Here is a 13,437-nt window from a genome sequence, read left to right as displayed (position 1 = left end):
ACCATTATTTCTTAATGAATGATAAAATTGAAATGTTAAAATTGATTGTCAAAAATAATCCATTTGTAAAATACACTGTAGATGGTTTTGAAATGAATTAAATTTTTTTTTTTTTTAAAGAGCGCCCGATCTCGTCTGATCTCGGAAGCTAAGCAGTCTCGGGCCTGATTAGTACTTGGATGGGAGAGCGCCTGGGAATACCAGGTGCTGTAAGCTTTTCACTTTTATTTCTCTTGAAGGTTTTTTTTTTTTTATTATTATTATTTTTGAAGTGTTTGTTTATAGTTTAAATAGGCCTTCCTTCAGACAAGCTTTCGCTTAGGGCCATACCAGTCTGAGAGCGCCCGATCTCGTCTGATCTCGGAAGCTAAGCAGGCTCGGGCCTGGTTAGTACTTGGATGGGAGACCGCCTGGGAATACCAGGTGCTGTAAGCTTTTCACTTTTATTCCTTTAAAAAAAAAAAAAAAAAAAATTAAGTGTTTGTTTATAGTTTAAATAGGCCTCCCTTCAGACAAGCTTTCGCTTACGGCCATACCAGTCTGATAGCGCCAGTGAGCTACTGGTATACAGGAAGTGTTTGGCTACAGTAGGTGAGGAAGGCTCACCATTGTTTTTGGTTTCACTGTTTAGTTGATTTGTTAGAATATCACTTTTTTTTTGGTGTTTGTCTGTCAGCCTTTTTTTTGCCCTTCCTCCCAGCAGGGGGGGGGTTTATTTTTTTCGTTTTTGTTTTGCGTTATGGCTGACACAGAAATGGCGGATGACACATGGCGTGAGAATGAAAATGGACTGGCTCAGCGACAACGTGGTGGGAAAGAAAAGCAAAAAGAAGTAAGGAAGGAGAGTGGAAACAGAGTGTACTCAAAGGAAGCAACTGTAACTGCGGACGTGTGACATGCAAAGGAAGCAAGAGCTGTGGATATCAAAGCAGTGGTGGAGCGGATCGGCAAAGGAAGGATTTTAGCGGTGAGACCCAAACAAACGAATGTGTATGAAATAACCTTTGAAAACGAAAACGACATAGAACTTTTAACTGACGGATTGATGGTAAAAGGAGAAAACTGCGAAATAAAAAGACTACAAAGCAAAGATTACGTTGTCTCCTTCATGCATCTGCCCGCTTACACTGCTGATGAGGAAATTTTAAACAAACTGGAAGGTAGGGGAATTTTTCCAAAATCTAAAATTAAAAGAAGGGTCTATCCGGGCACCAGCATTTACGACGGGACAAGGTTTGTAAGAGCGCGGTTTCCAAAAGAAGTTACGTCCCTTCCATACAGCACAAAAACTGAAACGGCAGAAGGTCCGCAGTATTTCCGGGTGATGCACAGTAATCAGGTGAAAATCTGTCGGCTGTGCATGAGTCCGGATCACATGGTTAAAGACTGTCCTAATTTCAAGTGCTTCAAAATGTGAAGGGAGAGGGCACTTCGCAAGAGACTTCAATGCAGTAAAGTGCCCGGATTGTAACTTGGTTTTAAACAAATGTGAATGTGAAATAAGGAGAGAGGAGGAGGAAGAGCAGCGGGTAGACGGGCAGATAAATGAATGAAACAGCGAACAGCAAGCGGATTTGGTCACAGCGGGACAAGGTGGTCAAACCAGAGATGAACTGAGCAAAAGGACAAGGAGACTCCGACACAAAAGGTTTTGACTGAATGCAGTGAAAATGCCTTGGACAAAGTCAGACCTAAAGATCAAAGGAACAAAGAGCAAGTTACAGTAGAGGAAAATGGAGAGAGAAAAGAAAAGGAACAGACAAAGGAGGGAGACACTCAAGAGACAGAAATGGAAACATCGGATAGATAACTGACAATGTGGGAAAAGATAAACAAGAAATAAAAGATCAAAGCGAGGATATGGACATAGAAGAAAAGACTGCAGCAGACAACATGGGAAAAGACAAAGGGGAATGAGAACAAATAAGAAGAAGAACCTTAAAGGTAAAACCGAATTTACAACATGCAAGAAAAATAAATCAATGACAAGTATTGGGATGGAAAATGTAAATAGGTATGAGGGGAAGAGAGGACTGGAGGAAGAAGAAAAAGAGTAATGGCTTTAAGGTATCTAATTTTCTTTCTTTTTATGGTTTTAAATTGTGTCACTTTCAATGCAAGAGGCTTGATGAACATAGAAAAATTTGTGAAAGAGAAATGTAAAGAGGAAGACATCATTGCTTTGCAGGAAACAAACTGGAGAAAAAGTGCCATGGAAAATTATAAAAGAGAATGGGAAGGAGATATCCTATATAACAATGGGGATGAAAGCCTTGGAAATAAAAAGACTTTTCTTATTATTTTTATAAGAAAAAATATTTTTAACACAAGCAAAATGGTATATAAAGACAAGATGGGGAAATGTATAGTAATAGAAGCGAACTATGAAGGACGTGAAATAACTTTAGTAAATATACACGCACAAACAGAAGAAAAAGAAAAAAAGAACTTCTTTAATATCTTGAGGAATATTATAGGGAAATATAAAGAAATAATAATGATGGGAGACTTTTGCTGTGTTCTGTAGCTTCGGTAGATCACGGTTTACTTTACTGTATCCTTTAGCTCACAGTATCACGGTCAAAAGCTTGTGTTCTCCACACCTTTCTGTATCCTTCTGTGTCTTAACAACAACAAATCACAAGAATGAAATATGGCCCTTACATTTCCAGCCCCTAATTGACAGGCAGGGAGACTCAACGACGACTCAAGACGCATCTGTTTCTCCAGTACTTGAATTAACCCCCCCCCTCCAAAAAAAAAAACCCCTCTTCTTGTGTTGGACTATTGGCACTTAGTTATTAACCTAGTTAACCCAGTGTAAGTATGTATCCAATGATGCAAACTTTAAAGCACTTTTTTGTAAGTCGCTCTGGCCAAATGCCTAAATGTAAATGAAACTGACAATTACACACATTTTTTTTTTTTTTTTGTAACAATAGGGCCACAAAATTAGACTTTTGTTTACGGTTTAACTTAAGGTATTCATATCGCTGCGTACCAAATGAAAGGAACATGACTACTTTATAAGGTAATTAACAGTCCATTTCACATATGAGGCACAGCTTATTGATGGGTCTTTCCAGTGTACTGGTTTTAGTTTTGACTAGCACACATCTCACAAGTCCTTTTTTATCAGGGAGCACTTAAGTGATCCGTCCGACGACCCATGAATTTCTTGGAGAAAACTCATCAATTATTATAACCATGTCTCCATTTGAAAGGTTTTTTCTCACTTGAGACCACTTTTGGCGCTCCTGAAGCAAGGGCAAGTATTCACGCACCTATCGCTTCCAGAATAAGTCGGCAAGGTATTGAATTTGCTTCGACTTGCTACGTGCGTAAATGTCCTCTTTTTTGAAAAGTCCAGGAGTCAAGTTTGGCTGTTTTTTCAACAGCAGCAGGTGGTTGGGTGTCAGGGGCTCCAGGTCTGTGGGGTCATTTGTAGCAGTGGTAAGGGGACGGTCGTTCATTATTGCTTCCACCACACACAGGAATGTATGTTCTCTCATTTAGTGTTTGTTCTTTTAGTACGGACCTCAAGATATTTCTGACTGATCTTATCTGCCTTTCCCATATTCCACCGAAATGAGACCCAGCAGGAGGGTTGAATATCAATTGTATCCCCTTTTGCATGAGGACGCCTTCAATTTTTGACTGATTCCACTGTTGTATAGCTTTACGCAATTCAATCTCAGCACCTATAAAGTTTGTTTCATTATCACTTCTCATGACTGACACCTGGCCTCTTCTGCACATAAAGCGTTGAATAGCATTTAAGCAGGAGTCTGTATCTAATAACTGCGCAACTTCAATGTGCACGGCTCTTGTTGTCAGACAAGTAATCAATACGCCATATCTTTTAACATTACTTCTACCTCGTCTTTGAATTTTTGGTTTTAAACGAACTTAACTTCGTTTTCTGCTCTTGTTAAGTCCTTAATTGTTAGAGACTTATGGTTTTCTGTTATTGAGTTATTTGCCTGTCCCTTAATCCTTTTTGTTCTCTGTTTAAGCATGTTCTTAACGCAAAGAATCCAGGCAACAGATTTTTTCAGCTTGTACCAGTCAGAGTGATAGTTAATCAATTTACTCACGGCATCTGTGCTCTCTGTAGTCTTTAATCTCAATGTCATCCTCTTTCATTGACGGGTCATAAATGTTCCGAGGCCATTTACTCTCTGGTTCTTTGAGAAAGGAGGGACCATGGATCCAATTGTTGTTTTTCATAAAATTTTCACAGGAAACTCCCCTGGATGCGCGTCAGCTTGGTTTTTTGAAGTGTTGACATACCTCCACTGCTGTGGCCTGGTTGATTCTCGTATAATGGCAATTCTGTAAGCGACGAAGGTTTTAAAATGAAGTTTTTCATTGTCAACGTATCTCAAGACGGTTGTACTGTCGGTCCAAAACATAGAGTCTAGCAATTCTATTTCCAGTTGACCTTTCAACATTTTATCATTGTTCACAGAAACCACTGCCGCTGTCAATTCCATTCGGGGGGTAGTGGTTTGTTTCAGGGGCGCTACGCGAGAATTCCCCATCATAAATGCACAGTGTGTGAGTCCGTCAGAATTTACTAACTTAATGTATGAGACGACTCCATATCCCATCTCACTTGCATCTGAGAAGTGGTGAAGTTGTGCTGTAGTCGTAACTTCAAAGTCAACTGGTTTTACGCATCTTGCTACACTAAACTCTGACAATTGATGCAACTCTTGTAGCCAGGCCTTCCATCTTTTTATAAATTGTTCGGGAATGTCATCATCCCAAGCGAGTTTTTCTTTACAGAACTGCTGCATTAAGATCTTAGCTGGCAGTATGAATGGTGTGAGGAAGCCTAAGGGGTCATAAATTGAACTAGTGACTGACAAAATTGCTCTTCTAGTCACAGGCCGCTCTTTTAAGCTAATCTTGAACTTGAGTGTGTCTGAATTGATACACTACAGCACCCCTAGAACTCTCTCAACAGGGAAGTGCGTCTTTACTCAAGTCCAAGTCCCTCATGTCTTTGATTCTTTCACTCTCAGGAATGGAAGTTAGTAATGTACGACTATTACTTGACCACTTGGTGAGGTGAAACCCTCCACTTGCGCAAAGGTTGGTGGGATTGTTATACAATGCAACTGCTTGATTATGACTAGAGACGGACTTCAAGCAGTCGTCTGCGTAGAAGTTTTTAAGTACTGTGATGACTGCCTCGGCAGATGCATTACTGCAGTTTTCTTCTGCCGTTTTCCTAAGGGCGAAGTTAGCTACACTTGGAGATGATTTTGCACCAAACAAATGAACGACCATTTTATACTCGACCAAGTCCTGACTCACATCTCCATTCGGCCACCATAGGAAACGCAACAAATCTGTGTCCTTTTTCGGAACTCTAACCTGATAGTACATGGCTTCCACATCTGCCATCATGGCGACTTCCTCTTGTCTAATGCGTGTAAGCACTCCAATGAGTGAGTTTGTCAGGTCGGGTCCCTGTAGGAGCTTGCTATTTAATGATACTCCCTTATACAGTAGCTACCAGCACAGTCAAAGACTACCCTTAGCTTTTTCTTTTGAGGATGTTATACACCATGGTGAGGTATATACCACACTTGCCTGTCTTGTTGACTTAGGTGAGGTGTAGGGACCTTGACTGCATGACCCTTTTCAAAACATGTCGTTCATGAAGTTTGAATACTCTTCATGAAAGGAGCGGTTATTCTTAAACTTTCTTTTGAGGTTCAGTGCGCGCTGCATGGCTGCACTTCGGTTGTTGGGCATTTGAATAGCTGCTTTCTTAAATGGGAGGCCGATGTAGAAGTGATTGTCGGTAAACTGCAGGGAGTTAGTTACAGAGTCTAGAAACTGATAGTCCTCTCGTGACAACTCAGCTTTGTCATCACAATTCCGTTCAGGAAAATCATGGTTGTGCTGTTGTATCAGCATTTGTTCTACACTTTCGATGGAAACTCTGTTGACTGCAACGCTCGCTTGCTCATTGTCACACGTGCCTTCCTCGACCGACTCTCGAAGAGGTCCGTTTATGGTCCTTCCAAGAGCGGTCTTTACTGCATATGGCCCATTGTGCCTGCTGTTAATTACTCGCCATGGTTCTAGGAGCCTATGCTCTTTGTTACCACATAACTTTCTACTTGTTTCCTCGCGTTTATTGTGCTTAAAATGATGTAAATTTTTTTACCTTGTTCGTTTAATCACCTTGCTAATGACTCTGTGCAAAATGACTCACTGCATTTCGTTGCCTTGTAACTATGTGCAATGACAATAAAGTTGAATCTAATAGGTAGCAGAACTACCTGGGTCCATAAAGGCATACACTTCTACTGTCTTATTACCATTCTTGGACTTTATTTTAACAGGTACAATAGAGAGAATACAATCATCTTTAGCCCCAGTGCAGGCACTTGTTTCATGACACACTGTAACAGGCAGTGTTCGGTTAACTGTTTCGGTTTCATCAACTTTTACCATCGCCTGAGCTGTATCTTGTGCGTCAAGGTGTAGCATGCGAGGATGTTTCTTTAAGGACGACTTACATGTGATTCTTCTTGTGCAGTCTTTGCTCAAGTGTCCTTTTACTAAACATCCAAAGCAAAATCCATTCTTTCTCAAAAAGTCCAATTCTTGCTTCTTGCTCTACGAATTCTATCAACTGCACAAACTTGGCTCTTTTCTGGGTGTGCCTTCCGTGCATGTATGCATGGTTCCTCCATTTTTCACGCAATTTGTAGGGCAGTTTTGAGACAATAGTCCTCAAGTTGGTAGCGTTATCTAGCTCATCCATGTAGTCGGTGCTTGACATGGTGTTGTAACAGTTTACCAGGAACAGGGAGAAAGTTGTCAGTGACTTTCCGTCCTCTGACTTTATTTTCGGCCAGTTGAGTGCCTTTTGCATCAGCGTTGTAGCGATTATTTGTTTATTTCCAAACTTATCATGTAACAGTCTCATAGCTTCTGCATAACCAAGATGATATGGCATGAGCTGGCAGCTTTTCACAAGATCCCTAGGCCGTTCTTTAGTATACTGCCAGAGATAGTAGCCTATCCGCATCGCTATCAGTTTTGGTTTCAATGACATGTTTAAAGGCTCTCACAAAGGACGTGAACTCAACAGGGTCACCATCGAACGAAGAAACGTCAAGCGGAGGTAAGGAAGATTGCCTTTCACTCTTCGCAAACATTTCTGTAATATCTGCCAGAAGTGGTATCCTACCCTGAGACTCTACTGTATTAGTATTGTGAAGTGAGTGTTCGTTACCTTGGGTAGACCGTTCCATTAAGGTGCTTGACATTATGGGTTTGGCACTTACGGGCATGCTTAAGTGGGTTGCTCGGAGGTGTGATGGCAGTTCGAGGTATTCCTTTGCCAAACTGTGGTCGTGGTGTTCATTGTATTCCGGTTCGGGGGCCATTGCAAGTGCCGTTTCCATTTCCAGCCTTTCTTTTTGTGCCCTTAATTGCGCTTGTTTAGCCTTTATTTGTGCTTTCAATTGCTCTTCCTCAGCCTTTAATCGTGCTTTCGATTGCTCTTCCTCAGCCTTTAATCGTGCTTTCGATTGCTCTTCCTCAGCCTTTAATTGTGCTTCCTTCAGTTCTAGCGCCTGCCAATCTCCTAAGGTTGCTGCTTTAGCTAGCAAAGCTGCTTTGTTAGCTTCTGCCTTTTTTAGTCGAGCTGAGGATGCTGTAGATGTTGTCGTTTGGCGAAACTCCATCGTCAACTGTTTGGGACAACTTAAAGCGATTACTAGTTTCCGCAATCCACGACTTCACTCATGAATTCTGTGCAGCGCGTCAATTTAGGCTGATACCAGTCGTGCTGATCGGTTTCATGCTTTTCATCCTTTACGCACAATCGCACTTCTCCATTGCTTCCAATAAAGTCATTTAGCAGCCTTTTGTATTTGCGGCGCTTAGTTTTAACGTCATTCAAATTACAAGCATTGTCCATAAGCACCTCTAGTTCGTTGTATAATACAGTCAACTGACTCCACTTGCCTTCTCTGGCGTTCTTCAGTTTGTGAAGCTTGTCTGCAGAATCGTTTTCGTCGAGCACCATCACACGCTCAGATTCGACAATAGCGGCGTTGTCCTCGCCATCTGACATGGTGAAATTTAAAGCGGGCAAGTCCTCTTATCGCTTTCGGTTACTTGTTGACAGTCGATGCGCGTTTTTGAGATCGCACGTGCGCTCTTCACTCCACGCTTTTGACTTTACATGTACGTGCATGTTATTCACGCGTATCTTTCTTGTTACACAGTGTTACTCATGACTCCAGATGTGCGCTGATTTCTTTTACTCTTGTTTTATTTTCAACATCAAAGTACAACGGTTGTTATGGTTTCTTGCATAAATCCACTGTAGTCACGACAAGTTGTTTGCTGTGTTCTGTAGCTTCGGTAGATCACAGTTACAACAACTTACTTTACTGTATCCTTTAGCTCACAGTATCACGGTCAAAAGCTTGTGTTCTCCACACCTTTCGGTATCCTTCCGTGTCTTAACAACAACAAATCACAAGAATGAAATATGGCCCTTACACAATGAATAAAGCGAAGGAAGAGTACGGGCAACAAGAAATAACAAACAAGTATCTTCTTCTTTGTCTTTCGGCTGTTCCCTTTCAGGGGTCGCCACAGCGAATCATCTGCCTCCATCTAACCCTATCCTCTGCATCCTCTTCTCTCACACCAACTAACTTCATGTCCTCTCTCACTGCATCCATAAATCTCCTCTTTGGTCTTCCTCTAGACCTCCTGCCTGGCAGTTCCAACCTCAGCATCCTTCTACCGATATATTCACCATCTCTCCTCTGAACATGTCCAAACCACCTCAATCTGGCCTCTCTGACTTTATCTCCAAAGCATCTAACGTGGGTTGTCCCTCTGATAAACTCATTCTTAATCCTATCCATCCTTGTCACTCCCAAAGAGAACCTCAACATCTTCAGCTCTGCTACCTCCAACTCTGCCTCCTGTCTTTCCTTCAGTGCCACTGTCTCTAAGCCGTAGAGCATCGCTGGTCTCACCACTGTCCTGTACACCTTTCCTTTCATTCTCGCTGATACTCTTTTATCGCACAACACACCTGACACTTTTCTCCACCCATTCCAACCTGCCTGTACCCGCCTCTTCACCTGCTTTCCACACTCTCCGTTGCTCTGGACCGTTGACCCCAAGTACTTAAATCCTGCACCTTCTTTACCTCTGCTCCCTGTAGCCTCACCGATCCTCCTCTTGCTGCGGCTAACCTTCATTCCTCTGCTTTCCAGAGCATACCTCCACCTGTTCCCTGCTCTCGCTACAAAGCACAATGTCATCTGCAAACATCATAGTCCATGGGGACTCCTGTCTTACCTCATCTGTCAACCTGTCCATCACCAGAGCAAACAAAAAGGGGCTTAGAGCCGATCCTTGATGCAGACCCACCTCCACTCTGAACTCTTCTGTCACACCTACAGCACATCTTACCACTGTCTTACAGCTCTCATACATGTCCTGCACCACTCTCCGCCAGCATCCTCAAAGCAAATACTGCATCTGATGTACTCTTTCTAGGCATAAAACCATATTGCTGCTCACAAATGCTCACCTCTGCCCTTAACCTAGCTTCCACTACTCTTTCCCACAGCTTCATTGTCTGGCTCATTAGCTTTATACCTCTATAATTGCCACAGCTTTGCACATCTCCCTTGTTCTTAAAAATTGGCACCAATACACTTCTCCTCCATTCCTCTGGAATCCTCTCACTCTCCAAGATCTTGTTAAACAAACTTGTCAAAAACTCTACTGCCACCTCTCCTAAGCACTTCCATACCTCCACAGGTATGTCATCAGGACCAACAGCCTTTCCACTCTTCATCCTCTTCAACGCCCTTCTCACCTTACTTCTACCAATATTTGCTACTTCCTGTTCCACAACAGTCACCTCTTCTACTCTTTGTTCTCTTTCGTTTTCCTCATTCATCAACTCCTTAAAGTACTCCTTCCATCTTCCCATCACCCTCCTGGCATCTGTCAGTACATTTCCATCTCTATCTTTAATCACTCTAACCTGCTGCACATCCACAGCAACAAGTATGAAATTGTAAAAAATGCAATACCTAAAGACTGGATAAAAAGAATAGAGAAAATGGAAGAAAGACAGGCAGAAGAAAAGATTTATGTGGAAATGGGAGAAAAACTGTGTGACTTAATAGAATGTACTCTAAAAATGTTTTACTGTTGTTTTAGAGATGATGTTTTTAAAGAGCCAATGTCAATGATTACTCGGTAAGGAAATTTAAGAAAAAAAAAAAAAAAAAAAAAGAAGGTATATGGAGAAATATTCTCCTTGACTGGGGAGTGGGATAAAAATGAATTAAAATGGAACAGAGTGGTGATGTTAGGTTGGGATAAAAAGTGCAAAAACAAATAATTCATAAATCTGTGCATAATGCAAATAAAGAGTGCCATATGGAAAAGAAGAATTGAGGCTAAGAAAGAAAAAGTTGTCTTAGATGTTTGGAATATTTTTAAAAGGAAAATAGAAATGTATATAAGAAGGCTGTATGTGTACTTCAAAAACATACTGCACATTTTCTATGACGTTTTTATCCCACATGTGTATGAAGTCTTAGAAACTCTCATGCAACTACCAGAGAGTGAAGAACCTCTGTAAAATATAATAAGGAGAATGATGCAAAGAGCAACTGCAATCTTATCGTTTTTATCTGCACTATGTATGCATCTTAAAATTCAATTAAAAAAATTAAAATAAAAAAAAGCACCAGATCTCGTCTGATCTCGGAAGCTGAGCAGGGTCGGGCCTGGTTAGTACTTGGATAGAAGACCGCCTGGGAATACCAGGTGCTGTAAGCTTTTCACTTTTATTCCTCTTATAGTTTTTTTATTGTTTATTTGTTCATTTATTTTAAGTCCTTAAAGTTTATTTTTTTTTGTTTAAAATAGTACACACGCATTTATTGTTTTATATTTTGTTACGTTAACTCCCCTGCAGCTTACCTGCTAGGAGACTTTTTTCACTTACACAAATGTTTTTTTCATTTCTTTAAATGTTCTTCGGAGCACAGTGGAGGACAACGAAAACAAAAACTATGGAAGGGAAGAATTCAGGATTTAAACCAAAGACCGGACATAAGGATATGGAGACTGGATTTGCGGATGAATGGACTAGAGACACAAAGAATAAAAATGAAACAAGTACAAAGTCAATGAATAGGCAAAAGGAATAGACAATAAATGAGGAAGACGATGGAAAACAAGGAAAAAATGGATGGCAAACTAGGCAAGGGAAAATAAGTCAAAATGGAAAAAAAGGAGAGAGAGAGAGAGAATGTATAAAAGGGAAGCAACTGTAAGATATGACTTGAGCCGAAACAAAACCATTAAAGCGGAAGATATAATAAAATCAATTAATGAAACAATCGGCAGAGGGAAACTAATGACAGTTCGCCCAACACAGACTTCTGAATATGAGGTCACATTAACAGACAAAACAGAAGCCGAATGCCTGCTCGAAGGCATAGAAATTAAAGGAGAAATATATTCCATTAAGGAACTGGTGAATAATGAAATATTGGTGTCATTCCTACACCTACCCGTTTACATCGAGGATCAGGAAATTTTTAATAAGCTGATGAACTGGGAAGTGACACAGATATTACCTATTAAAAGAAGGTTTTATCCAGGAACTGAAATGGCGGACGGAACAAGGTACCTATAAGTAAAATTTCTGACGACAGTGGCATCCCTCCCCTACAGCATAAAGTTTAACACCGTGACAGGACAGCAGTACTTCAGGGTCCTGCCGATAAGCAGATAAAGATCTGCCGATTGTGTATGGACCCTGGACACATGATGAAAGACTGTCCATCATTTCTGTGCCGAAAATGCAACAAACACGGACACTTTGCGAAAGAGTGCAGCGTTGAAGGATGCCGAAGCTTTCAATGCAAATGCCAACAAATGGAAGATGTAGAACAAACAAACAGGACTGGAGAAAACAATGAAATACAAGTGAAACAAGAGCGTCAGGAAGAAAATGATACGCAAAACAAAATGGAAAGTAAAGATTCGAAAATAGACAAGGAGACTCTCCGGGGGACGGAGTGGAAGCGATAAGAGATGGAGAGGAACATGTACAAGAGGAGACAAGGTGGACGAAGGAAGGAGATAGAGAAAAAAGAGAGCAAACGACAAAAAGGATTTAAATAAGCACAAAGAGGAGATGGAGTCCTTGTTTATAGTTCAAATAGGCCTCCCTTCATACCAGCTTTTGCTTATGGCCATACCAGTCTGAGAGCGCCCCCTGGGGACATAAAGGATTGTTTGTGGCTGCACAAGGGAGAGAGAGGCTCTCCCATTTAACTTTAAGTTATCAAATTGTTGGGGATATCTATTTAATTTAATATTATAGTTAAAGACTTTAGTTTACGCTCCCCCAGCAGCAAGTCTGCCTGGGGAAGCTACTTCCCTCTGTTTTTGTTTTCCTGGAAAACAAATAAACAAACAAAATGGCTGAAATTGGAGAACCTAAAATTCAGCAAAATAAGAACCAAAAATGAAAAGGAGTATGTAAAGGAAAATACAATTATCGTGGAAACAACAACAAAAATCACTGAATTGCTCAAAGCCATCATTAAAACAGTTGGACACGGGAAATTGCTTGCACTGAGACTACGACAGAAGAGAGAATTTGAGCTCGGACGAGAACGGACGAGATTCTGAATGGACTATGGATTAATGGGCAGATGTGCGAAGCAAGACCGTTGATAAACGACCTGGTAGTATCTTTTATGTACCTACCAGCATACTTAAAGGATGAGGTGATAAAGAAACTGAACCTGTGGGGAGTTATACCCCTACAGGCCATAAGAAGACGGTATTATCCAGGTATGGATATCGCTGACGGACCAAGGTATTTGAAAGAAGAACCACAATTCACTAGAACAGAACATCCAAGACCAGAAAAAGAGGTCGAGAATAATGACACTAACAGCAGTGGAGAAGACCCCAAAGAGGAAAGGGAATCAACAGGAGTGGAGGAGACAACGATCCACCAGAAGGAGGCTGAAGGTGAAGCAATGAATGAAATGGAGCAGGACAACGCGAAAATGAATGTAAACACAGCGGATGAAGGACTAGAAGAGGCAAGACAGACAGAGAGAGCGACGAGGTGAGTGATTTAGGAAGACCACAGGAAGAGGAGATAGAAGATAAAAAAAAAAGTATTCAGTTAATGAGAAAAGAGACCAGAAGGAACAGAACTATAATAAAACCGATCATCAAGAAAGCCACAGAAAGACATAAAGAAAGAAAAGAAATGCTCAAAAATATAACGAGTAATATAAAATCAGGAGACCTGGAAAAAACAACAAGAGCTATTCGAACAAGGAATGAACACATGTAAATAAAATGTTGCAATTAGGAGAA

The 13,437-nt window shown here is 41.0% G+C and overlaps 1 non-coding gene across 1 annotated transcript; it reads left to right on the top strand.

Annotated features, from left to right (window-relative positions):
• Positions 1-316: 316 nt before the first annotated feature.
• LOC128511727 (5S ribosomal RNA) lies at positions 317-435 on the top strand. The gene has a single exon (XR_008356193.1). It is a non-coding gene; the product is annotated as a 5S ribosomal RNA (ribosomal RNA).
• The last annotated feature ends 13,002 nt before the right edge of the window (positions 436-13,437 follow it).

Source organism: Clarias gariepinus, chromosome 23, assembly GCF_024256425.1.
Source record: "Clarias gariepinus isolate MV-2021 ecotype Netherlands chromosome 23, CGAR_prim_01v2, whole genome shotgun sequence".
Taxonomy (NCBI): domain Eukaryota; kingdom Metazoa; phylum Chordata; class Actinopteri; order Siluriformes; family Clariidae; genus Clarias; species Clarias gariepinus.
The sequence above is the reverse complement of the archived record's forward strand: the minus strand, read 5'-3'. Positions and strand labels throughout refer to the sequence as shown.